Source organism: Caloenas nicobarica, chromosome 28 (assembly GCF_036013445.1).
Source record: "Caloenas nicobarica isolate bCalNic1 chromosome 28, bCalNic1.hap1, whole genome shotgun sequence".
Lineage (NCBI taxonomy): Eukaryota > Metazoa > Chordata > Aves > Columbiformes > Columbidae > Caloenas > Caloenas nicobarica.
The window spans coordinates 170,528-195,374 of NC_088272.1; the positions used below are offsets into that span (position 1 = coordinate 170,528).

Consider the following 24,847-nt stretch of genomic DNA (forward strand, 5'->3'; position numbering starts at 1 on the left):
GTCGGGCTCTGTCGGGCTCTGTCGGGCTCTACTGGGCCCTGTCAATCCCTGTCGGGCCCTGTCGGGCCCTGTCGGGCTCTGTCGGGCTCTGTCGGGCTCTACTGGGCCCTGTCGGGCTCTGTCGGGCCCTGTCGGGCCCTGTCGGGCTTTGTCGGGCTCTACTGGGCTCTGTCGGGCTCTGTCGGGCTCTACTGGGCCCTGTCGGGCTCTGTCGGGCTCTACTGGGCTCTGTCGGGCTCTGTCAGGCTCTGTCGGGCCCTGTCGGGCTCTGTCGGGCTCTGTCGGGCTCTACTGGCCTCTACTGTTCCCTGTCGGGCTCTTTCGGGCCCTGTCGGGCTCTGTCGGGCTCTGTCGGGCTCTACTGGGCTCTACTGGGCTCTACTGTTCCCTGTCGGGCCCTGTCGGGCTCTCCTGGGCTCTACTGGGCTCTACTGTTCCCTGTCGGGCTCTGTCGGGCTCTACTGGGCTCTACTGTTCCCTGTCGGGCCCTGTCGGGCCCTATCGGGCCCTGTCGGGCTCTGTCGGGCTCTGTCGGTCTGTACTGGGCCCTGTCAGGCCCGGTCGGGCTCTGTCGGCCTCTGTCGGGCTCTACTGGGCTCTGTCGGGCCATGTCGGGCCCTGTCGGGCTCTACTGGGCTCTGTCGGGCTCTGTCGGGCTCTGTCGGGCTCTGTCGGGCTCTGTCGGGCTCTACTGGGCCCTGTCGGGCCCTGTCGGGCCCTGTCGGGCTCTGTCGGGCTCTACTGGGCTCTGTCGGGCTCTGTCGGGCTCTGTCGGGCTCTACTGGGCTCTGTCGGGCTCTGTCGGGCTCTGTCGGGCTCTACTGGGCCCTGTCGGGCCCTGTCGGGCGCTGTCGGGCTCTGTCGGGCTCTGTCGGGCTCCACTGGGCCCTGTCGGGCCATGTCGGGCCCTGTCGGGCTCTACTGGGCTCTGTCGGGCTCTGTCGGGCTCTGTCGGGCTCTGTCGGGCTCTACTGGGCCCTGTCGGGCCCTGTCGGGCCCTGTCGGGCTCTGTCGGGCTCTACTGGGCCCTGTCGGGCCCTGTCGGGCTCTGTCGGGCTCTACTGGGCCCTGTCGGGCCCTGTCGGGCTCTGTCGGGCTCTGTCGGGCTCTGTCGGGCTCTGTCGGGCTCTACTGGGCGCTGTCGGGCCCTGTCGGGCCCTGTCGGGCCCTGTCGGGCTCTGTCGGGCTCTGTCGGGATCTGTCGGGCTCTACTGGGCTCTGTCGGGCTCTGTCGGGCTCTACTGGGCCCTGTCGGGCCCTGTCGGGCTCTGTCGGGCTCTGTCGGGCTCTACTGGGCCCTGTCGGGCCCTGTCGGGCCCTGTCGGGCTCTGTCGGGCTCTGTCGGGCTCTGTCGGGCTCTACTGGGCCCTGTCGGGCCCTGTCGGGCCCTGTCGGGCCCTGTCGGGCTCTGTCGGGCTCTGTCGGGCTCTGTCGGGCTCTACTGGGCCCTGTCGGGCCCTGTCGGGCTCTACTGGGCCCTGTCGGGCCCTGTCGGGCCCTGTCGGGCTCTGTCGGGCTCTGTCGGGCTCTGTCGGGCTCTGTCGGGCTCTACTGGGCTCTGTCGGGCTCTGACGGGCTCTACTGGGCTCTGTCGGGCCCTGTCGGGCCCTGTCGGGCCCTGTCGGGCTCTACTGGGCCCTGTCGGGCTCTGTCGGGCTCTGTCGGGCCCTGTCGGGCTCTGTCGGGCCCTGTCGGGCCCTGTCGGGCTCTGTCGGGCTCTGTCGGGCCCTGTCGGGCCCTGTCGGGCCCTGTCGGGCTCTGTCGGGCTCTGTCGGGCTCTGTTGGGCCCTGTTGGGCCCTGTCGGGCTCTGTCGGGCCCTGTCGGGCTCTACTGGGCTCTGTCGGGCTCTGTCGGGCTCTGTCGGGCTCTGTCGGGCTCTGTCGGGCTCTACTGGGCCCTGTCGGGTTCTGTCGGGCTCTGTCGGGCTCTGTCGGGCTCTACTGGGCCCTGTCAATCCCTGTCGGGCCCTGTCGGGCCCTGTCGGGCCCTGTCGGGCCCTGTCGGGCTCTGTCGGGCTCTGTCGGGCTCTACTGGGCCCTGTCGGGCTCTGTCGGGCTCTACTGGGCCCTGTCGGGCCCTGTCGGGCTCTGTCGGGCTCTGTCGGGCTCTGTCGGGCTCTGTCGGGCTCTACTGGTCCCTGTCGGGCCCTGTCGGGCTCTGTCGGGCTCTGTCGGGCCCTGTCGGGCCCTGTCGGGCCCTGTCGGGCTCTGTCGGGCTCTGTCGGGCTCTACTGGGCTCTGTCGGGCTCTGTCGGGCTCTGTCGGGCTCTACTGGGCCCTGTCGGGCTCTGTCGGGCTCTACTGGGCTCTGTCGGGCTCTGTCAGGCTCTGTCGGGCCCTGTCGGGCTCTGTCGGGCTCTGTCGGGCTCTACTGGGCTCTACTGTTCCCTGTCGGGCTCTTTCGGGCCCTGTCGGGCCCTGTCGGGCTCTGTCGGGCTCTGTCGGGCTCTGTCGGGCTCTACTGGGCTCTACTGTTCCCTGTCGGGCTCTGTCAGGCCCTGTCGGGCTCTGTCGGGCCCTGTCGGGCTCTACTGGGCCCTGTCGGGCCCTGTCGGGCTCTGTCGGGCCCTGTCGGGCTCTGTCGGGCCCTGTCGGGCTCTGTCGGGCTCTGTCGGGCTTTGTCGGGCTCTGCTGGGTCCTGTCGGGCTCTGTCGGGCTCTGTCGGGCTCTGTCGGGCTCTGTCGGGCTCTGTCGGGCTCTACTGGGCTCTACTGGGCTCTGTCGGGCTCTACTGTGCCCTGTCGGGCTCTGTCGGGCCCTGTCGGGCCCTACTGGGCCCTGTCGGGCCCTGTCGGGCCCTGTCGGGCCCTGTCGGGCTCTGTCGGGCTTTGTCGGGCTCTACTGGGCTCTGTCGGGCTCTGTCGGGCTCTACTGGGCCCTGTCGGGCTCTGTCGGGCTCTACTGGGCTCTGTCGGGCTCTGTCAGGCTCTGTCGGGCCCTGTCGGGCTCTGTCGGGCTCTGTCGGGCTCTACTGGCCTCTACTGTTCCCTGTCGGGCTCTTTCGGGCCCTGTCGGGCTCTGTCGGGCTCTGTCGGGCTCTACTGGGCTCTACTGGGCTCTACTGTTCCCTGTCGGGCCCTGTCCGGCTCTCCTGGGCTCTACTGGGCTCTACTGTTCCCTGTCGGGCTCTGTCGGGCTCTACTGGGCTCTACTGTTCCCTGTCGGGCCCTGTCGGGCCCTGTCGGGCCCTATCGGGCCCTGTCGGGCTCTGTCGGGCTCTGTCGGTCTGTACTGGGCCCTGTCAGGCCCGGTCGGCCTCTGTCGGCCTCTGTCGGGCTCTACTGGGCTCTGTCGGGCCATGTCGGGCCCTGTCGGGCTCTACTGGGCTCTGTCGGGCTCTGTCGGGCTCTGTCGGGCTCTGTCGGGCTCTGTCGGGCTCTACTGGGCCCTGTCGGGCCCTGTCGGGCCCTGTCGGGCTCTGTCGGGCTCTACTGGGCTCTGTCGGGCTCTGTCGGGCTCTGTCGGGCTCTACTGGGCTCTGTCGGGCTCTGTCGGGCTCTGTCGGGCTCTACTGGGCCCTGTCGGGCCCTGTCGGGCGCTGTCGGGCTCTGTCGGGCTCTGTCGGGCTCCACTGGGCCCTGTCGGGCCATGTCGGGCCCTGTCGGGCTCTACTGGGCTCTGTCGGGCTCTGTCGGGCTCTGTCGGGCTCTGTCGGGCTCTACTGGGCCCTGTCGGGCCCTGTCGGGCCCTGTCGGGCTCTGTCGGGCTCTACTGGGCCCTGTCGGGCCCTGTCGGGCTCTGTCGGGCTCTACTGGGCCCTGTCGGGCCCTGTCGGGCTCTGTCGGGCTCTGTCGGGCTCTGTCGGGCTCTGTCGGGCTCTGTCGGGCTCTACTGGGCGCTGTCGGGCCCTGTCGGGCCCTGTCGGGCCCTGTCGGGCCCTGTCGGGCTCTGTCGGGCTCTGTCGGGATCTGTCGGGCTCTACTGGGCTCTGTCGGGCTCTGTCGGGCTCTACTGGGCCCTGTCGGGCCCTGTCGGGCTCTGTCGGGCTCTGTCGGGCTCTACTGGGCCCTGTCGGGCTCTGTCGGGCTCTGTCGGGCTCTGTCGGGCTCTGTCGGGCTCTGTCGGGCTCTACTGGGCCCTGTCGGGCCCTGTCGGGCCCTGTCGGGCCCTGTCGGGCTCTGTCGGGCTCTGTCGGGCTCTGTCGGGCTCTACTGGGCCCTGTCGGGCCCTGTCGGGCTCTACTGGGCCCTGTCGGGCCCTGTCGGGCCCTGTCGGGCTCTGTCGGGCTCTGTCGGGCTCTGTCGGGCTCTGTCGGGCTCTACTGGGCTCTGTCGGGCTCTGACGGGCTCTACTGGGCTCTGTCGGGCCCTGTCGGGCCCTGTCGGGCCCTGTCGGGCTCTACTGGGCCCTGTCGGGCTCTGTCGGGCTCTGTCGGGCCCTGTCGGGCTCTGTCGGGCCCTGTCGGGCCCTGTCGGGCCCTGTCGGGCCCTGTCGGGCTCTGTCGGGCTCTGTCGGGCCCTGTCGGGCCCTGTCGGGCCCTGTCGGGCTCTGTCGGGCTCTGTCGGGCTCTGTTGGGCCCTGTTGGGCCCTGTCGGGCTCTGTCGGGCCCTGTCGGGCTCTACTGGGCTCTGTCGGGCTCTGTCGGGCTCTGTCGGGCTCTGTCGGGCTCTACTGGGCCCTGTCGGGTTCTGTCGGGCTCTGTCGGGCTCTGTCGGGCTCTACTGGGCCCTGTCAATCCCTGTCGGGCCCTGTCGGGCCCTGTCGGGCTCTGTCGGGCTCTGTCGGGCTCTACTGGGCCCTGTCGGGCTCTGTCGGGCCCTGTCGGGCCCTGTCGGGCTCTGTCGGGCCCTGTCGGGCCCTGTCGGGCTCTGTCGGGCTCTGTCGGGCCCTGTCGGGCCCTGTCGGGCTCTGTCGGGCTCTGTCGGGCTCTGTCGGGCTCTACTGGGCCCTGTCGGGCTCTACTGTGCTCTGTCGGGCTCTGTCGGGCTCTGTCGGGCTCTGTCGGGCTCAACTGGGCTCTGTCGGGCTCTGTCGGGCTCTGTCGGGCTCTGTCGGGCTCTGTCGGGCTCTACTGGGCTCTACTGGGCTCTGTCGGGCTCTACTGGGCCCTGTCGGGCCCTGTCGGGCTCTGTCGGGTTCTGTCGGGCTCTGTCGGGCTCTACTGGGCTCTGTCGGGCTCTGTCGGGCCCTGTCGGGCCCTGTCGGGCCCTGTCGGGCTCTGTCGGGCTCTACTGGGCTCTGTCGGGCTCTACTGGGCTCTACTGGGCCCTGTCGGGCTCTGTCGGGCTCTGTCGGGCTCTGTCGGGCTCTATCGGGCTCTGTCGGGCTCTATCGGGCTCTGTCGGGCTCTACTGGGCCCTGTCGGGCCCTGTCGGGCTCTGTCGGGCTCTGTCGGGCTCTGTCGGGCTCTGTCGGGCTCTACTGGGCTCTGTCGGGCTCTGTCGGGCTCTACTGGGCCCTGTCGGGCCCTGTCGGGCCCTGTCGGGCTCTGTCGGGCTCTGTCGGGCTCTGTCGGGCGCTACTGGGCCCTGTCGGGCCCTGTCGGGCCCTGTCGGGCTCTGTCGGGCCCTGTCGGGCTCTGTCGGGCTCTGTCGGGCTCTACTGGGCCCTGTCGGGCCCTGTCGGGCCCTGTCGGGCCCTGTCGGGCTCTGTCGGGCTCTGTCGGGCCCTGTCGGGCTCTGTCGGGCTCTGTCGGGCTCTGTCGGGCTCTACTGGGCTCTGTCGGGCTCTGTCGGGCTCTGTCGGGCTCTGTCGGGCTCTACTGGGCTCTGTCGGGCCCTGTCGGGCCCTGTCGGGCCCTGTCGGGCTCTGTCGGGCTCTGTCGGGCTCTGTCGGGCTCTGTCGGGCTCTACTGGGCTCTGTCGGGCTCTACTGGGCTCTACTGGGCCCTGTCGGGCCCTGTCGGGCTCTGTCGGGCTCTGTCGGGCTCTGTCGGGCTCTGTCGGGCTCTACTGGGCCCTGTCGGGCCCTGTCGGGCCCTGTCGGGCTCTGTCGGGCTCTGTCGGGCTCTGTCGGGCTCTACTGGGCTCTGTCGGGCTCTACTGGGCTCTACTGGGCCCTGTCGGGCCCTGTCGGGCCCTGTCGGGCTCTGTCGGGCTCTGTCGGGCTCTGTCGGGCTCTACTGGGCTCTGTCGGGCCCTGTCGGGCCCTGTCGGGCTCTGTCGGGCTCTGTCGGGCTCTGTCGGGCTCTACTGGGCTCTGTCGGGCCCTGTCGGGCCCTGTCGGGCTCTGTCGGGCTCTGTCGGGCTCTGTCGGGCTCAACTGGGCTCTGTCGGGCCCTGTCGGGCTCTGTCGGGCTCTGTCGGGCTCTGTCGGGCTCTGTCGGGCTCTGTCGGGCTCTACTGGGCCCTGTCGGGCCCTGTCGGGCTCTGTCGGGCTCTGTCGGGCTCTGTCGGGCTCTACTGGGCCCTGTCGGGCCCTGTCGGGCCCTGTGGGGATCTGTCGGGCTCTGTCGGGCTCTACTGGGCTCTGTCGGCCTCTACTGGGCTCTGTCGGGCTCTGTCGGGCTCTGTCGGGCTCTGTCGGGCTCTGTCGGGCTCTGTCGGCCTCTACTGGGCCTTGTCGGGCCCTGTCGGGCCCTGTCGGGCTCTGTCGGGCTCTGTCGGGCTCTGTCGGGCTCTTTCGGGCTCTACTGGGCCCTGTCGGGCCCTGTCGGGCCCTGTCGGGCTCTGTCGGGCTCTGTCGGGCTCTGTCGGGCTCTACTGGGCCCTGTCGGGCCCTGTCGGGCTCTGTCGGGCCCTGTCGGGCCCTGTCGGGCTCTGTCGGGCTATATCGGGCTCTACTGGGCCCTGTCGGGCCCTGTCGGGCCCTGTCGGGCCCTGTCGGGCTCTGTCGGGCTCTGTCGGCCTCTACTGGGCCCTGTCGGGCCCTGTCGGGCTCTGTCGGGCCCTGTCGGGCCCTGTCGGGCCCTGTCGGGCTCTGTCGGGCTCCACTGGGCCCTGTCGGGCTCTGTCGGGCTCTGTCGGGACCTGTCGGGCCCTGTCGGGCTCTGTCGGGCTCTGTCGGGCTCTGTTGGGCTCTGCTGGGTCCTGTCGGGCTCTGTCGGACTCTGTCGGGCTCTACTGGGCTAAACTGGGCTCTGTCGGGCTCTGTCGGGCACTGTCGGGCTCTGTCGTGCCCTGTCGGGCCCTGTCGGGCTCTGTCGGGCTCTACTGGGCCCTGTCGGGCCCTGTCGGGCCCTGTCGGGCTCTGTCGGGCTCTGTCGGGCTCTGTCGGGCTCTGTCGGGCTCTACTGGGCCCTGTCGGGCTCTGTCGGGCCCTGTCGGGCCCTGTCGGGCTCTGTCAGGCTCTGTCGGGCTCTGTCGGGCTCTGTCGGGCTCTACTGGGCCCTGTCGGGCCCTGTCGGGCCCTGTCGGGCTCTACTGGGCTCTACTGGGCTCTGTCGGGCTCTACTGGGCCCTGTCGGGCTCTGTCGGGCCCTGTCGGGCCCTGTCGGGCCCTGTCGGGCCCTGTCGGGCTCTGTCGGGCTCTGTCGGGCTCTGTCGGGCTCTGTCGGGCTCTACTGGGCTCTACTGGGCTCTGTCGGGCTCTGTCGGGCTCTACTGTGCCCTGTCGGGCCCTGTCGGGCTCTACTGGGCTCTGTCGGGCTCTACTGGGCTCTGTCGGGCTCTACTGGGCCCTGTCGGGCTCTGTCGGGCTCTGTCGGGCCCTGTCGGGCTCTGTCGGGCCCTGTCGGGCTCTACTGGGCTCTGTCGGGCTCTGTCGGGCGCTGTCGGGCCCTGTCGGGCTCTGTCGGGCTCTGTCGGGCTCTGTCGGGACCTGTCGGGCCCTGTCGGGCCCTGTCGGGCTCTGTCGGGCTCTACTGGGCCCTGTCGGGCCCTGTCGGGCCCTGTCGGGCTCTACTGGGCCCTGTCGGGCCCTGTCGGGCTCTGTCGGGCTCTGTCGGGCTCTGTCGGGCTCTGTCAGGCTCTACTGGGCTCTACTGTTCCCTGTCGGGCTCTGTCGGGCTCTGTCGGGCCCTGTCGGGCTCTGTCGGGCCCTGTCGGGCTCTACTGGGCCCTGTCGGGCCCTGTCGGGCCCTGTCGGGCTCTGTCGGGCTCTGTCGGGCTCTACTGGGCCCTGTCGGGCCCTGTCGGGCCCTGTCGGGCTCTGTCGGGCTCTGTCGGGCTCTGTCGGGCTCTGTCGGGCTCTACTGGGCCCTGTCGGGCCCTGTCGGGCCCTGTCGGGCCCTGTCGGGCTCTGTCGGGCTCTGTCGGGCTCTGTCGGGCTATGTCGGGCTCTGTCGGGCTCTATTGGGCTCTGTCGGGCTCTGACGGGCTCTACTGGGCTCTGTCGGGCCCTGTCGGGCCCTGTCGGGCTCTGTCGGGCTCTGTCGGGCTCTGTCGGGCTCTACTGGGCCCTGTCGGGCTCTGTCGGGCTCTGTCGGGCCCTGTCGGGCCCTGTCGGGCTCTGTCGGGCTCTGTCGGGCTCTGTCGGGCCCTGTCGGGCCCTGTCGGGCTCTGTCGGGCTCTGTCGGGCTCTGTTGGGCCCTGTTGGGCCCTGTTGGGCCCTGTCGGGCCCTGTCGGGCTCTGTCGGGCCCTGTCGGGCTCTACTGGGCCCTGTCGGGCTCTGTCGGGCTCTGTCGGGCTCTGTCGGGCTCTGTCGGGCTCTGTCGGGCTCTACTGGGCCCTGTCGGGTTCTGTCGGGCTCTGTCGCGCTCTGTCGGGCTCTGTCGGGCTCTGTCGGGCTCTACTGGGCCCTGTCGGGCCCTGTCGGGCCCTGTCGGACCCTGTCGGGCCCTGTCGGGCTCTGTCGGGCTCTGTCGGGCTCTGTCGGGCTCTACTGGGCTCTGTCGGGCCCTGTCGGGCTCTGTCGGGCCCTGTCGGGCTCTGTCGGGCTCTGTCGGGCCCTGTCGGGCTCTACTCGGCTCTGTCGGGCCCTGTCGGGCCCTGTCGGGCCCTGTCGGGCTCTGTCGGGCTCTGTCGGGCTCTGTCGGGCTCTACTGGGCTCTGTCGGGCTCTGTCGGGCTCTGTCGGGCTCTACTGGGCTCTACTGGGCTCTGTCGGGCTCTACTGTGCCCTGTCGGGCCCTGTCGGGCTCTGTCGGGCCCTGTCGGGCTCTGTCGGGCTCTGTCGGGCTCTACTGGGCTCTGTCGGGCTCTGTCGGGCCCTGTCGGGCCCTGTCGGGCCCTGTCGGGCTCTGTCGGGCTCTACTGGGCTCTGTCGGGCTCTACTGGGCTCTACTGGGCCCTGTCGGGCTCTGTCGGGCTCTGTCGGGCTCTGTCGGGCTCTGTCGGGCTATGTCGGGCTCTGTCGGGCTCTACTGGGCTCTGTCGGGCTCTGTCGGGCCCTGTCGGGCCCTGTCGGGCTCTGTCGGGCTCTGTCGGGCGCTACTGGGCCCTGTCGGGCCCTGTCGGGCCCTGTCGGGCTCTGTCGGGCTCTGTCGGGCTCTACTGGGCTCTGTCGGGCCCTGTCGGGCCCTGTCGGGCTCTGTCGGGCTCTGTCGGGCTCTGTCGGGCTCTACTGGGCTCTGTCGGGCCCTGTCGGGCCCTGTCGGGCTCTGTCGGGCTCTGTCGGGCTCTGTCGGGCTCAACTGGGCTCTGTCGGGCCCTGTCGGGCTCTGTCGGGCCCTGTCGGGCCCTGTCGGGCTCTGTCGGGCTCTGTCGGGCTCTGTCGGGCTCAACTGGGCTCTGTCGGGCTCTGTCGGGCTCTGTCGGGCTCTGTCGGGCTCTGTCGGGCTCTACTGGGCTCTGTCGGGCCCTGTCGGGCTCTGTCGGGCTCTACTGGGCCCTGTCGGGCCCTGTCGGGCCCTGTCGGGCTCTGTCGGGCTCTGTCGGGCTCTACTGGGCTCTGTCGGCCTCTACTGGGCTCTGTCGGGCTCTGTCGGGCTCTGTCGGGCTCTGTCGGGCTCTGTCGGCCTCTACTGGGCCTTGTCGGGCCCTGTCGGGCCCTGTCGGGCTCTGTCGGGCTCTGTCGGGCTCTTTCGGGCTCTACTGGGCCCTGTCGGGCCCTGTCGGGCCCTGTCGGGCTCTGTCGGGCTCTGTCGGGCTCTGTCGGGCTCTACTGGGCCCTGTCGGGCCCTGTCGGGCTCTGTCGGGCCCTGTCGGGCCCTGTCGGGCTCTGTCGGGCTCTGTCGGGCTCTACTGGGCCCTGTCGGGCCCTGTCGGGCCCTGTCGGGCTCTGTCGGGCTCTGTCGGGCTCTGTCGGCCTCTACTGGGCCCTGTCGGGCTCTGTCGGGCTCTGTCGGGCTCTGTCGGGCCCTGTCGGGCCCTGTCGGGCTCTGTCGGGCTCCACTGGGCCCTGTCGGGCCCTGTCGGGCCCTGTCGGGCTCTGTCGGGACCTGTCGGGCCCTGTCGGGCTCTGTCGGGCTCTGTCGGGCTCTGTTGGGCTCTGCTGGGTCCTGTCGGGCTCTGTCGGACTCTGTCGGGCTCTACTGGGCTAAACTGGGCTCTGTCGTGCCCTGTCGGGCCCTGTCGGGCTCTGTCGGGCTCTGTCGGGCTCTGTCGGGCTCTGTCGGGCTCTACTGGGCCCTGTCGGGCCCTGTCGGGCCCTGTCGGGCTCTACTGGGCTCTACTTGTCTCTGTCGGGCTCTACTGGGCCCTGTCGGGCCCTGTCGGGCCCTGTCGGGCTCTGTCGGGCTCTGTCGGGCTCTGTCGGGCTCTACTGGGCTCTACTGGGCTCTGTCGGGCTCTGTCGGGCTCTACTGTGCCCTGTCGGGCCCTGTCGGGCTCTACTGGGCTCTGTCGGGCTCTACTGGGCCCTGTCGGGCTCTACTGGGCCCTGTCGGGCCCTGTCGGGCCCTGTCGGGCTCTGTCGGGCCCTGTCGGGCTCTACTGGGCTCTGTCGGGCTCTGTCGGGCGCTGTCGGGCCCTGTCGGGCTCTGTCGGGCTCTGTCGGGCTCTGTCGGGACCTGTCGGGCCCTGTCGGGCCCTGTCGGGCCCTGTCGGGCTCTACTGGGCCCTGTCGGGCCCTGTCGGGCTCTGTCGGGCTCTGTCGGGCTCTGTCGGGCTCTGTCGGGCTCTACTGGGCTCTGTCGGGCCCTGTCGGGCTCTGTCGGGCCCTGTCGGGCTCTGTCGGGCTCTGTCGGGCTCTACTGGGCTCTACTGGGCTCTGTCGGGCTCTACTGTGCCCTGTCGGGCCCTGTCGGGCCCTGTCGGGCTCTGTCGGGCTCTGTCGGGCTCTGTCGGGCTCTACTGGGGCCTGTCGGGCCCTGTCGGGCTCTGTCGGGCTCTGTAGGGCCCTGTCGGGCCCTACTGGGCCCTGTCGGGCCCTGTCGGGCCCTGTCGGGCTCTGTCGGGCTCTGTCGGGCTCTACTGGGCTCTGTCGGGCTCTGTCGGGCTCTGTCGGGCTCTACTGGGCCCTGTCGGGCTCTGTCGGGCTCTACTGGGCTCTGTCAGGCTCTGTCAGGCTCTGTCGGGCCCTGTCGGGCTCTGTCGGGCTCTGTCGGGCTCTACTGGGCTCTACTGTTCCCTGTCGGGCTCTTTCGGGCCCTGTCGGGCCCTGTCGGGCTCTGTCGGGCTCTGTCGGGCTCTGTCGGGCTCTGTCGGGCTCTGTCAGGCTCTACTGGGCTCTACTGTTCCCTGTCGGGCTCTGTCGGGCTCTGTCGGGCCCTGTCGGGCTCTGTCGGGCCCTGTCGGGCTCTACTGGGCCCTGTCGGGCCCTGTCGGGCCCTGTCGGGCTCTGTCGGGCTCTGTCGGGCTCTACTGGGCCCTGTCGGGCCCTGTCGGGCTCTGTCGGGCTCTGTCGGGCTCTGTCGGGCTCTACTGGGCCCTGTCGGGCCCTGTCGGGCTCTACTGGGCCCTGTCGGGCCCTGTCGGGCTCTGTCGGGCTCTGTCGGGCTCTGTCGGGCTATGTCGGGCTCTGTCGGGCTCTATTGGGCTCTGTCGGGCTCTGACGGGCTCTACTGGGCTCTGTCGGGCCCTGTCGGGCCCTGTCGGGACCTGTCGGGCTCTGTCGGGCTCTGTCGGGCTCTGTCGGGCTCTGTCGGGCTCTACTGGGCCCTGTCGGGCTCTGTCGGGCTCTGTCGGGCCCTGTCGGGCCCTGTCGGGCCCTGTCGGGCTCTGTCGGGCTCTGTCGGGCCCTGTCGGGCTCTGTCGGGCTCTGTCGGGCTCTGTCGGGCTCTGTTGGGCCCTGTTGGGCCCTGTTGGGCCCTGTCGGGCCCTGTCGGGCTCTGTCGGGCCCTGTCGGGCTCTACTGGGCCCTGTCGGGCTCTGTCGGGCTCTGTCGGGCTCTGTCGGGCTCTACTGGGCCCTGTCGGGTTCTGTCGGGCTCTGTCGGGCTCTGTCGGGCTCTGTCGGGCTCTACTGGGCCCTGTCGGGCCCTGTCGGGCCCTGTCGGGCCCTGTCGGACCCTGTCGGGCCCTGTCGGGCTCTGTCGGGCTCTGTCGGGCTCTACTGGGCTCTGTCGGGCCCTGTCGGGCCCTGTCGGGCCCTGTCGGGCCCTGTCGGGCTCTGTCGGGCTCTGTCGGGCCCTGTCGGGCTCTACTCGGCTCTGTCGGGCCCTGTCGGGCCCTGTCGGGCCCTGTCGGGCTCTGTCGGGCTCTGTCGGGCTCTGTCGGGCTCTACTGGGCTCTGTCGGGCTCTGTCGGGCTCTGTCGGGCTCTGTCGGGCTCTGTCGGGCTCTACTGGGCTCTACTGGGCTCTGTCGGGCTCTACTGTGCCCTGTCGGGCTCTGTCGGGCCCTGTCGGGCTCTGTCGGGCTCTGTCGGGCTCTACTGGGCTCTGTCGGGCTCTGTCGGGCCCTGTCGGGCCCTGTCGGGCCCTGTCGGGCTCTGTCGGGCTCTACTGGGCTCTGTCGGGCTCTACTGGGCTCTACTGGGCCCTGTCGGGCTCTGTCGGGCTCTGTCGGGCTCTGTCGGGCCCTGTCGGGCCCTGTCGGGCCCTGTCGGGCTCTGTCGGGCTCTGTCGGGCTCTACTGGGCTCTGTCGGGCTCTGTCGGGCCCTGTCGGGCCCTGTCGGGCTCTGTCGGGCTCTGTCGGGCGCTACTGGGCCCTGTCGGGCCCTGTCGGGCCCTGTCGGGCCCTGTCGGGCCCTGTCGGGCTCTGTCGGGCCCTGTCGGGCTCTGTCGGGCTCTGTCGGGCGCTACTGGGCCCTGTCGGGCCCTGTCGGGCTCTGTCGGGCCCTGTCGGGCCCTGTCGGGCCCTGTCGGGCCCTGTCGGGCTCTGTCGGGCTCTGTCGGGCTCTGTCGGGCTCTGTTGGGCTCTACTGGGCTCTACTGGGCTCTGTCGGGCTCTGTCGGGCTCTACTGGGCCCTGTCGGGCCCTGTCGGGCCCTGTCGGGCTCTGTCGGGCTCTGTCGGGCTCTACTGGGCTCTGTCGGGCTCTGTCGGGCTCTGTCGGGCTCTACTGGGCCCTGTCGGGCCCTGTCGGGCCCTATCGGGCTCTGTCGGGCTCTGTCGGGCTCTGTCGGGCTCTACTGGGCTCTGTCGGGCTCTACTGGGCCCTGTCGGGCCCTGTCGGGCCCTGTCGGGCTCTGTCGGGCTCTGTCGGGCTCTGTCGGGCTCTACTGGGCTCTGTCGGGCCCTGTCGGGCCCTGTCGGGCCCTGTCGGGCTCTGTCGGGCTCTGTCGGGCTCTGTCGGGCTCTACTGGGCTCTGTCGGGCCCTGTCGGGCCCTGTCGGGCCCTGTCGGGCTCTGTCGGGCTCTGTCGGGCTCTGTCGGGCTATGTCGGGCTCTGTCGGGCTCTATTGGGCTCTGTCGGGCTCTGACGGGCTCTACTGGGCTCTGTCGGGCCCTGTCGGGCCCTGTCGGGACCTGTCGGGCCCTGTCGGGCTGTGTCGGGCTCTGTCGGGCTCTGTCGGGCTCTACTGGGCCCTGTCGGTCTCTGTCGGGCTCTGTCGGGCCCTGTCGGGCCCTGTCGGGCTCTGTCGGGCTCTGTCGGGCCCTGTCGGGCCCTGTCGGGCCCTGTCGGGCCCTGTCGGGCTCTGTCGGGCTCTGTCGGGCTCTGTTGGGCCCTGTTGGGCCCTGTTGGGCCCTGTCGGGCCCTGTCGGGCTCTGTCGGGCCCTGTCGGGCTCTGCTGGGCCCTGTCGGGCTCTGTCGGGCTCTGTCGGGCTCTGTCGGGCTCTGTCGGGCTCTACTGGGCCCTGTCGGGTTCTGTCGGGCTCTGTCGCGCTCTGTCGGGCTCTGTCGGGCTCTGTCGGGCTCTACTGGGCCCTGTCGGGCCCTGTCGGGCCCTGTCGGACCCTGTCGGGCCCTGTCGGGCTCTGTCGGGCTCTGTCGGGCTCTGTCGGGCTCTACTGGGCTCTGTCGGGCCCTGTCGGGCTCTGTCGGGCCCTGTCGGGCTCTGTCGGGCTCTGTCGGGCCCTGTCGGGCTCTACTCGGCTCTGTCGGGCCCTGTCGGGCCCTGTGGGGCCCTGTCGGGCTCTGTCGGGCTCTGTCGGGCTCTGTCGGGCTCTACTGGGCTCTGTCGGGCTCTGTCGGGCTCTGTCGGGCTCTGTCGGGCTCTACTGGGCTCTACTGGGCTCTGTCGGGCTCTACTGTGCCCTGTCGGGCCCTGTCGGGCTCTGTCGGGCCCTGTCGGGCTCTGTCGGGCTCTGTCGGGCTCTACTGGGCTCTGTCGGGCCCTGTCGGGCCCTGTCGGGCCCTGTCGGGCCCTGTCGGGCTCTGTCGGGCTCTACTGGGCTCTGTCGGGCTCTACTGGGCTCTACTGGGCCCTGTCGGGCTCTGTCGGGCTCTGTCGGGCTCTGTCGGGCTCTGTCGGGCTCTGTCGGGCTCTGTCGGGCTCTACTGGGCTCTGTCGGGCTCTGTCGGGCCCTGTCGGGCCCTGTCGGGCTCTGTCGGGCTCTGTCGGGCTCTGTCGGGCGCTACTGGGCCCTGTCGGGCCCTGTCGGGCCCTGTCGGGCTCTGTCGGGCTCTGTCGGGCTCTACTGGGCTCTGTCGGGCCCTGTCGGGCCCTGTCGGGCTCTGTCGGGCTCTGTCGGGCTCTGTCGGGCTCTACTGGGCTCTGTCGGGCCCTGTCGGGCCCTGTCGGGCTCTGTCGGGCTCTGTCGGGCTCTGTCGGGCTCAACTGGGCTCTGTCGGGCTCTGTCGGGCCCTGTCGGGCCCTGTCGGGCTCTGTCGGGCTCTGTCGGGCTCTGTCGGGCTCAACTGGGCTCTGTCGGGCTCTGTCGGGCTCTGTCGGGCTCTGTCGGGCTCTGTCGGGCTCTACTGGGCCCTGTCGGGCCCTGTCGGGCCCTGTCGGGCCCTGTCGGGCTCTGTCAGGCTCTGTCGGGCTCTGTCGGGCTCTGTCGGGCTCTACTGGGCCCTGTCGGGCCCTGTCGGGCCCTGTCGGGCTCTACTGGGCTCTACTTGTCTCTGTCGGGCTCTACTGGGCCCTGTCGGGCCCTGTCGGGCCCTGTCGGGCCCTGTCGGGCTCTGTCGGGCTCTGTCGGGCTCTGTCGGGCTCTACTGGGCTCTACTGGGCTCTGTCGGGCTCTGTCGGGCTCTACTGTGCCCTGTCGGGCCCTGTCGGGCTCTACTGGGCTCTGTCGGGCTCTACTGGGCCCTGTCGGGCTCTACTGGGCCCTGTCGGGCCCTGTCGGGCCCTGTCGGGCTCTGTCGGGCCCTGTCGGGCTCTACTGGGCTCTGTCGGGCTCTGTCGGGCGCTGTCGGGCCCTGTCGGGCTCTGTCGGGCTCTGTCGGGCTCTGTCAGGCTCTGTCGGGACCTGTCGGGCCCTGTCGCGCCCTGTCGGGCCCTGTCGGGCTCTACTGGGCCCTGTCGGGCCCTGTCGGGCTCTGTCGGGCTCTGTCGGGCTCTGTCGGGCTCTGTCGGGCTCTACTGGGCTCTGTCGGGCCCTGTCGGGCTCTGTCGGGCCCTGTCGGGCTCTGTCGGGCTCTGTCGGGCTCTACTGGGCTCTACTGGGCTCTGTCGGGCTCTACTGTGCCCTGTCGGGCCCTGTCGGGCCCTGTCGGGCTCTGTCGGGCTCTGTCGGGCTCTGTCGGGCTCTACTGGGCCCTGTCGGGCCCTGTCGGGCTCTGTCGGGCTCTGTCGGGCCCTGTCGGGCCCTACTGGGCCCTGTCGGGCCCTGTCGGGCCCTGTCGGGCTCTGTCGGGCTCTGTCGGGCTCTACTGGGCTCTGTCGGGCTCTGTCGGGCTCTGTCGGGCTCTACTGGGCCCTGTCGGGCTCTGTCGGGCTCTACTGGGCTCTGTCAGGCTCTGTCAGGCTCTGTCGGGCCCTGTCGGGCTCTGTCGGGCTCTGTCGGGCTCTACTGGGCTCTACTGTTCCCTGTCGGGCTCTTTAGGGCCCTGTCGGGCCCTGTCGGGCCCTGTCGGGCCCTGTCGGGCTCTGTCGGGCTCTGTCGGGCTCTGTCGGGCTCTGTCGGGCTCTGTCAGGCTCTACTGGGCTCTACTGTTCCCTGTCGGGCTCTGTCGGGCTCTGTTGGGCCCTGTCGGGCTCTGTCGGGCCCTGTCGGGCTCTACTGGGCCCTGTCGGGCCCTGTCGGGCTCTGTCGGGCTCTGTCGGGCTCTACTGGGCCCTGTCGGGCCCTGTCGGGCTCTGTCGGGCTCTGTCGGGCTCTACTGGGCCCTGTCGGGCCCTGTCGGGCTCTACTGGGCCCTGTCGGGCCCTGTCGGGCTCTCTCGGGCTCTGTCGGGCTCTGTCGGGCTATGTCGGGCTCTGTCGGGCTCTATTGGGCTCTGTCGGGCTCTGACGGGCTCTACTGGGCTCTGTCGGGCCCTGTCGGGCCCTGTCGGGACCTGTCGGGCTCTGTCGGGCTCTGTCGGGCTCTGTCGGGCTCTGTCGGGCTCTGTCGGGCTCTACTGGGCCCTGTCGGGCTCTGTCGGGCTCTGTCGGGCTCTGTCGGGCCCTGTCGGGCTCTGTCGGGCCCTGTCGGCTCTGTCGGGCTCTGTCGGGCTCTGTCGGGCTCTGTCGGGCCCTGTCGGGGCTCTGTCGGGCTCTGTCGGGCTCTGTTGGGCCCTGTTGGGCCCTGTTGGGCCCTGTCGGGCCCTGTCGGGCTCTGTCGGGCCCTGTCGGGCTCTACTGGGCCCTGTCGGGCTCTGTCGGGCTCTGTCGGGCTCTGTCGGGCTCTACTGGGCCCTGTCGGGTTCTGTCGGGCTCTGTCGGGCTCTGTCGGGCTCTGTCGGGCTCTACTGGGCCCTGTCGGGCCCTGTCGGGCCCTGTCGGGCCCTGTCGGACCCTGTCGGGCCCTGTCGGGCTCTGTCGGGCTCTGTCGGGCTCTACTGGGCTCTGTCGGGCCCTGTCGGGCCCTGTCGGGCCCTGTCGGGCTCTGTCGGGCTCTGTCGGGCCCTGTCGGGCTCTACTCGGCTCTGTCGGGCCCTGTCGGGCCCTGTCGGGCTCTGTCGGGCTCTGTCGGGCTCTGTCGGGCTCTGTCGGGCTCTGTCGGGCTCTACTGGGCTCTGTCGGGCTCTGTCGGGCTCTGTCGGGCTCTGTCGGGCTCTACTGGGCTCTACTGGGCTCTGTCGGGCTCTACTGTGCCCTGTCGGGCTCTGTCGGGCCCTGTCGGGCTCTGTCGGGCTCTGTCGGGCTCTACTGGGCTCTGTCGGGCTCTGTCGGGCCCTGTCGGGCCCTGTCGGGCCCTGTCGGGCTCTGTCGGGCTCTACTGGGCTCTGTCGGGCTCTACTGGGCTCTACTAGGCCCTGTCGGGCTCTGTCGGGCTCTGTCGGGCTCTGTCGGGCCCTGTCGGGCCCTGTCGGGCTCTGTCGGGCTATGTCGGGCTCTGTCGGGCTCTACTGGGCTCTGTCGGGCTCTGTCGGGCCCTGTCGGGCCCTGTCGGGCTCTGTCGGGCTCTGTCGGGCGCTACTGGGCCCTGTCGGGCCCTGTCGGGCCCTGTCGGGCCCTGTCGGGCTCTGTCGGGCCCTGTCGGGCTCTGTCGGGCTCTGTCGGGCTCTACTGGGCCCTGTCGGGCCCTGTCGGGCTCTGTCGGGCCCTGTCGGGCTCTGTCGGGCCCTGTCGGGCCCTGTCGGGCTCTGTCGGGCTCTGTCGGGCTCTGTCGGGCTCTGTTGGGCTCTACTGGGCTCTACTGGGCTCTGTCGGGCTCTGTCGGGCTCTACTGGGCCCTGTCGGGCCCTGTCGGGCTCTGTCGGGCTCTGTCGGGCTCTACTGGGCTCTGTCGGGCTCTGTCGGGCTCTGTCGGGCTCTACTGGGCCCTGTCGGGCCCTGTCGGGCCCTATCGGGCTCTGTCGGGCTCTGTCGGGCTCTGTCGGGCTCTACTGGGCTCTGTCGGGCTCTACTGGGCCCTGTCGGGCCCTGTCGGGCCCTGTCGGGCTCTGTCGGGCTCTGTCGGGCTCTGTCGGGCTCTACTGGGCCCTGTCGGGCCCTGTCGGGCCCTGTCGGGCTCTGTCGGGCTCTGTCGGGCTCTGTCGGGCTCTACTGGGCTCTGTCGGGCCCTGTCGGGCTCTGTCGGGCTCTGTCGGGCTCTGTCGGGCTCTGTCGGGCTCAACTGGGCTCTGTCGGGCTCTGTCGGGCTCTGTCGGGCCCTGTCGGGCCCTGTCGCCCGTCGGGCTCTGTCGGGCTCTGTCGGGCTCTGTCGGGCTCAACTGGGCTCTGTCGGGCTCTGTCGGGCTCTGTCGGGCTCTACTGGGCTCTGTCGGGCCCTGTCGGGCCCTGTCGGGCCCTGTCGGGCTCTGTCGGGCTCTGTCGGGCTCTACTGGGCCCTGTCGGGCCCTGTCGGGCCCTGTCGGGCTCTGTCGGGCTCTGTCGGGCTCTGTCGGGCCCTGTCGGGCCCTGTCGGGCTCTGTCGGGCTCCACTGGGACCTGTCGGGCCCTGTCGGGCCCTGTCGGGCCCTGTCGGGCCCTGTCGGGCTCTGTCGGGCTCTGTCGGGCTCTGTTGGGCTCTGCTGGGTCCTGTCGGGCTCTGTCGGACTCTGTCGGGCTCTACTGGGCTAAACTGGGCTCTGTCGGGCTCTGTCGGGCCCTGTCGGGCTCTGTCGGGCCCTGTCGGGCCCTGTCGGGCTCTGTCGGGCTCTACTGGGCCCTGTCGGGCCCTGTCGGGCTCTGTCGGGCTCTGTCGGGCTCTGTCGGGCCCTGTCGGGCCCTGTCGGGCTCTGTCAGGCCCTGTCGGGCCCTGTCGGGCCCTGTCGGGCTCTACTGGGACCTGTCGGGCCCTGTCGGGCCCTGTCGGGCCCTGTCGGGCTCTGTCAGGCTCTGTCGGGCTCTGTCGGGCTCTGTCGGGCTCTACTGGGCCCTGTCGGGCCCTGTCGGGCCCTGTCGGGCTCTACTGGGCTCTACTGGGCTCTGTCGGGCTCTACTGGGCCCTGTCGGGCCCTGTCGGGCCCTGTCGGGCTCTGTCGGGCTCTGTCGGGCTCTGTCGGCTCTACTGGGCTCTACTGGGCTCTGTCGGGCTCTGTCGGGCTCTACTGTGCCCTGTCGGGCCCTGTCGGGCTCTACTGGGCTCTGTCGGGCTCTACTGGGCTCTGTCGGGCTCTACTGGGCCCTGTCGGGCTCTACTGGGCTCTGTCGGGCCCTGTCGGGCTCTGTCGGGCCCTGTCGGGCTCTGTCGGGCCCTGTCGGGCTCTACTGGGCTCTGTCGGGCCCTGTCGGGCTCTGTCGGGCCCTGTCGGGCTCTGTCGGGCCCTGTCGGGCTCTGTCGGGCTCTGTCGGGCCCTGTCGGGATCTGTCGGGCCCTGTCGGGCCCTGTCGGGCTCTGTCGGGCCCTGTCGGGCCCTGTCGGGCCCTGTCTGGCTCTGTCGGGCTCTACTGGGCCCTGTCGGGCTCTGTCGGGCTCTGTCGGGCTCTGTCGGGCCTTGTCGGGCTCTACTGGGCCCTGTCGGGCCCTGTCGGGCTCTGTCGGGCTCTGTCGGGCCCTGTCGGGCTCTGTCGGGCTCTGTCGGGCTCTACTGGGCTCTACTGGGCTCTGTCGGGCTCTACTGTGCCCTGTCGGGCCCTGTCGGTCCCTGTCGGGCTCTGTCGGGCTCTGTCGGGCTCTGTCGGGCTCTGTCGGGCTCTACTGGGCCCTGTCGGGCTCTGTCGGGCTCTGTCAAGCTCTGTCGGGCTCTACTGGGCCCTGTCGGGCCCTGTCGGGCCCTGTCGGGCTCTGTCAGGCTCTGTCGGGCTCTGTCGGGCTCTGTCGGGCTCTACTGGGCCCTGTCGGGCCCTGTCGGGCCCTGTCGGGCTCTACTGGGCTCTACTGGGCCCTGTCGGGCCCTGTCGGGCTCTGTCGGGCTCTGTCGGGCTCTGTCGGGCTCTACTGGGCTCTACTGGGCTCTGTCGGGCTCTGTCGGGCTCTACTGTGCCCTGTCGGGCCCTGTCGGGCTCTACTGGGCTCTGTCGGGCTCTACTGGGCCCTGTCGGGCTCTACTGGGCCCTGTCGGGCCCTGTCGGGCTCTGTCGGGCCCTGTCGGGCTCTGTCGGGCCCTGTCGGGCTCTACTGGGCCCTGTCGGGCCCTGTCGGGCCCTGTCGGGCTCTGTCGGGCTCTGTCGGGCCCTGTCGGGCCCTGTCGGGCTCTGTCGGGCTCTACTGGGCCCTGTCGGGCCCTGTCGGGCTCTGTCGGGCTCTGTCGGGCTCTACTGGGCCCTGTCGGGCCCTGTCGGGCTCTGTCGGGCTCTGTCGGGCTCTACTGGGCCCTGTCGGGCCCTGTCGGGCTCTGTCGGGCCCTGTCGGGCTCTGTCGGGCTCTGTCGGGCTCTACTGGGCTCTACTGGGCTCTGTCGGGCTCTACTGTGCCCTGTCGGGCCCTGTCGGGCCCTGTCGGGCTCTGTCGGGCTCTGTCGGGCTCTGTCGGGCTCTACTGGGCCCTGTCGGGCCCTGTCGGGCTCTGTCGGGCTCTGTCGGGCCCTGTCGGGCCCTACTGGGCCCTGTCGGGCCCTGTCGGGCTCTGTCGGGCTCTGTCGGGCTCTACTGGGCTCTGTCGGGCTCTGTCGGGCTCTGTCGGGCTCTACTGGGCCCTGTCGGGCCCTGTCGGGCTCTGTCGGGCTCTGTCGGGCCCTGTCGGGCCCTACTGGGCCCTGTCGGGCCCTGTCGGGCTCTGTCGGGCTCTGTCGGGCTCTACTGGGCTCTGTCGGGCTCTGTCGGGCTCTGTCAGGCTCTGTCGGGCCCTGTCGGGCTCTGTCGGGCTCTGTCGGGCTCTACTGGGCCCTGTCGGGCTCTGTCGGGCTCTACTGGGCTCTGTCGGGCTCTTTCGGGCCCTGTCAGGCCCTGTCGGGCCCTGTCGGGCTCTGTCGGGCTCTGTCGGGCTCTGTCAGGCTCTACTGGGCTCTACTGTTCCCTGTCGGGCTCTGTCGGGCTCTGTCGGGCCCTGTCGGGCTCTGTCGGGCTCTGTCGGGCCCTGTCGGGCTCTGTCGGGCCCTGTCGGGCTCTACTGGGCCCTGTCGGGCCCTGTCGGGCTCTGTCGGGCTCTGTCGGGCCCTGTCGGGCCCTGTCGGGACCTGTCGGGCCCTGTCGGGCCCTGTCGTGCTCTACTGGGCCCTGTCGGGTTCTGTCGGGCTCTGTCGGGCTCTGTCGGGCTCTACTGGGCCCTGTCGGGCCCTGTCGGGCCCTGTCGGGCTCTGTCGGGCTCTGTCGGGCTCTGTCGGGCTCTACTGGGCCCTGTCGGGCTCTGTCGGGCCCTGTCGGGCTCTGTCGGGCTCTGTCGGGCTCTGTCGGGCTCTGTCGGGCTCTGTCAGGCTCTACTGGGCTCTACTGTTCCCTGTCGGGCCCTGTCGGGCTCTACTGGGCCCTGTCGGGTTCTGTCGGGCTCTGTCGGGCTCTGTCGGGCTCTACTGGGCCCTGTCGGGCCCTGTCGGGCTCTGTCGGGCTCTGTCGGGCTCTGTCGGGCTCTACTGGGCCCTGTCGGGCCCTGTCGGGCTCTGTCGGGCTCTGTCGGGCTCTACTGGGCCCTGTCGGGCCTGTCGGGCTCTGTCGGGCCCTGTCGGGCCCTGTCGGGCTCTGTCGGGCTCTGTCGGGCCCTGTCGGGCCCTGTCGGGCTCTGTCGGGCCCTGTCGGGCTCTGTCGGGCTCTGTCGGGCTCTACTGGGCTCTACTGGGCTCTGTCGGGCTCTACTGTGCCCTGTCGGGCCCTGTCGGGCCCTGTCGGGCTCTGTCGGGCTCTACTGGGCTCTGTCGGGCTCTGTCGGGCTCTGTCGGGCTCTACTGGGCCCTGTCGGGCTCTGTCGGGCTCTGTCGGGCCCTGTCGGGCCCTACTGGGCCCTGTCGGGCCCTGTCGGGCTCTGTCGGGCTCTACTGGGCTCTGTCGGGCTCTGTCGGGCTCTACTGGGCCCTGTCGGGCTCTGTCGGGCTCTACTGGGCTCTGTCGGGCTCTGTCAGGCTCTGTCGGGCCCTGTCGGGCTCTGTCGGGCTCTGTCGGGCTCTACTGGGCTCTACTGTTCCCTGTCGGGCCCTGTCGGGCCCTGTCGGGCTCTGTCGGGCTCTGTCGGGCTCTGTCGGGCTCTGTCAGGCTCTACTGGGCTCTACTGTTCCCTGTCGGGCTCTGTCAGGCTCTGTCGGGCCCTGTCGGGCTCTGTCGGGCTCTGTCGGGCTCTACTGGGCTCTACTGTTCCCTGTCGGGCCCTGTCGGGCCCTGTCGGGCCCTGTCGGGCTCTGTCGGGCTCTGTCGGGCTCTGTCGGGCTCTGTCGGGCTCTACTGGGCTCTACTGGGCTCTACTGTTCCCTGTCGGGCCCTGTCGGGCTCTCCTGGGCTCTACTGGGCCCTGTCGGGCCCTGTCGGGCTCTGTCGGGCTCTGTCGGGCTCTGTCGGGCTCTGTCGGGCTCTGTCGGGCTCTGTCGGTCTGTACTGGGCCCTGTCAGGCCCTGTCGGGCCCGGTCGGGCTCTGTCGGGCTCTGTCGGGCTCTACTGGGCCCTGTCGGGCCCTGTCGGGCTCTGTCGGGCTCTGTCGGGCTCTGTCGGGCTCTGTCGGGCTCTACTGGGCTCTGTCGGGCTCTGTCGGGCTCTGTCGGGCTCTGTCGGGGTCTACTGGGCCCTGTCGGGCCCTGTCGGGCCCTGTCGGGCTCTGTCGGGCTCTGTCGGGCTCCACTGGGCCCTGTCGGGCCCTGTCGGGCGCTGTCGGGCTCTGTCGGGCTCTGTCGGGCTCTGTCGGGCTCTACTGGGCTCTGTCGGGCTCTGTCGGGCTCTGTCGGGCTCTGTCGGGCTCTGTCGGGCTCTACTGGGCCCTGTCGGGCCCTGTCGGGCCCTGTCGGGCTCTGTCGGGCTCTACTGGGCCCTGTCGGGCCCTGTCGGGCTCTGTCGGCCTCTGTCGGGCTCTGTCGGGCTCTGTCGGGCTCTACTGTTCCCTCTGTGGGCTCTGTCGGGCTCTGTCGGGCTCTGTCGGGCTCTGTCGGGCTCTACTGGGCTCTACTGTTTCCCGGTCGGGTTCCCTGTCGGGCTCTGTCGGGCTCTGTCGGGCCCTGTCGGGCTCTACTGGGCTCTACTGTTCCCTGTCGGGCCCTGTCGGGCCCTGTCGGGCTCTGTCGGGCTCTGTCGGGCTCTGTCGGGCTCTGTCGGGCTCTACTGGGCCCTGTCGGGCTCTGTCGGGCTCTGTCGGGCTCTGTCGGGCTCTGTCGGGATCTGTCGGGCTCTACTGGGCCCTGTCGGGCTCTGTTGGGCTCTGTCGGGCTCTGTCGGGCTCTACTGGGCCCTGTCGGGCTCTGTTGGGCTCTGTCGGGCCCTGTCGGGCCCTGTCGGGCTCTGTCAGGCTCTGTCGGGCTCTGTCAGGCTCTGTCGGGCTCTGTCGGGCTCTGTCGGGCTCTACTGGGCCCTGTCGGGCCCTGTCGGGCCCTGTCGGGCTCTACTGGGCTCTACTGGGCTCTGTCGGGCTCTACTGGGCCCTGTCGGGCCCTGTCGGGCTCTGTCGGGCTCTGTCGGGCTCTGTCGGGCTCTGTCGGGCTCTACTGGGCTCTACTGGGCTCTGTCGGGCTCTGTCGGGCTCTACTGTGCCCTGTCGGGCCCTGTCGGGCTCTACTGGGCTCTGTCGGGCTCTACTGGGCCCTGTCGGGCTCTACTGGGCCCTGTCGGGCTCTACTGGGCCCTGTCGGGCCCTGTCGGGCTCTGTCGGGCCCTGTCGGGCCCTGTCGGGCCCTGTCGGGCCCTGTCGGGCTCTACTGGGCTCTGTCGGGCCCTGTCGGGCCCTGTCGGGCCCTGTCGGGCTCTGTCGGGCTCAACTGGGCTCTGTCGGGCTCTGTCGGGCTCTGTCGGGCTCTGTCGGGCTCTACTGGGCCCTGTCGGGCCCTGTCGGGCCCTGTCGGGCTCTGTCGGGCTCTACTGGGCCCTGTCGGGCTCTGTCGGGCTCTGTCGGGCTCTACTGGGCCCTGTCGGGCTCTGTCGGGCTCTGTCGGGCCCTGTCGGGCCCTACTGGGCCCTGTCGGGCCCTGTCGGGCTCTGTCGGGCTCTACTGGGCTCTGTCGGGCTCTGTCGGGCTCTACTGGGCCCTGTCGGGCTCTGTCGGGCTCTACTGGGCTCTGTCGGGCTCTGTCAGGCTCTGTCGGGCCCTGTCGGGCTCTGTCGGGCTCTGTCGGGCTCTACTGGGCTCTACTGTTCCCTGTCGGGCTCTGTCGGGCTCTGTCGGGCTCTGTCGGGCTCTGTCAGGCTCTACTGGGCTCTACTGTTCCCTGTCGGGCTCTGTCAGGCTCTGTCGGGCCCTGTCGGGCTCTGTCGGGCTCTGTCGGGCTCTACTGGGCTCTACTGTTCCCTGTCGGGCCCTGTCGGGCCCTGTCGGGCCCTGTCGGGCTCTGTCGGGCTCTGTCGGGCTCTGTCGGGCTCTGTCGGGCTCTACTGGGCTCTACTGGGCTCTACTGTTCCCTGTCGGGCCCTGTCGGGCTCTCCTGGGCTCTACTGGGCCCTGTCGGGCCCTGTCGGGCTCTGTCGGGCTCTGTCGGGCTCTGTCGGGCTCTGTCGGGCTCTGTCGGTCTGTACTGGGCCCTGTCAGGCCCTGTCGGGCCCGGTCGGGCTCTGTCGGCCTCTGTCGGGCTCTACTGGGCCCTGTCGGGCCCTGTCGGGCTCTGTCGGGCTCTGTCGGGCTCTGTCGGGCTCTGTCGGGCTCTACTGGGCTCTGTCGGGCTCTGTCGGGCTCTGTCGGGCTCTGTCGGGGTCTACTGGGCCCTGTCGGGCCCTGTCGGGCCCTGTCGGGCTCTGTCGGGCTCTGTCGGGCT

The 24,847-nt window shown here is 70.8% G+C and overlaps 1 protein-coding gene across 1 annotated transcript in view; it reads right to left on the bottom strand.

Annotated features, from left to right (window-relative positions):
* LOC135999323 (uncharacterized) overlaps positions 1–24,847 on the bottom strand; it is a 171,100-nt gene that overhangs the window by 115,219 nt on the left and 31,034 nt on the right.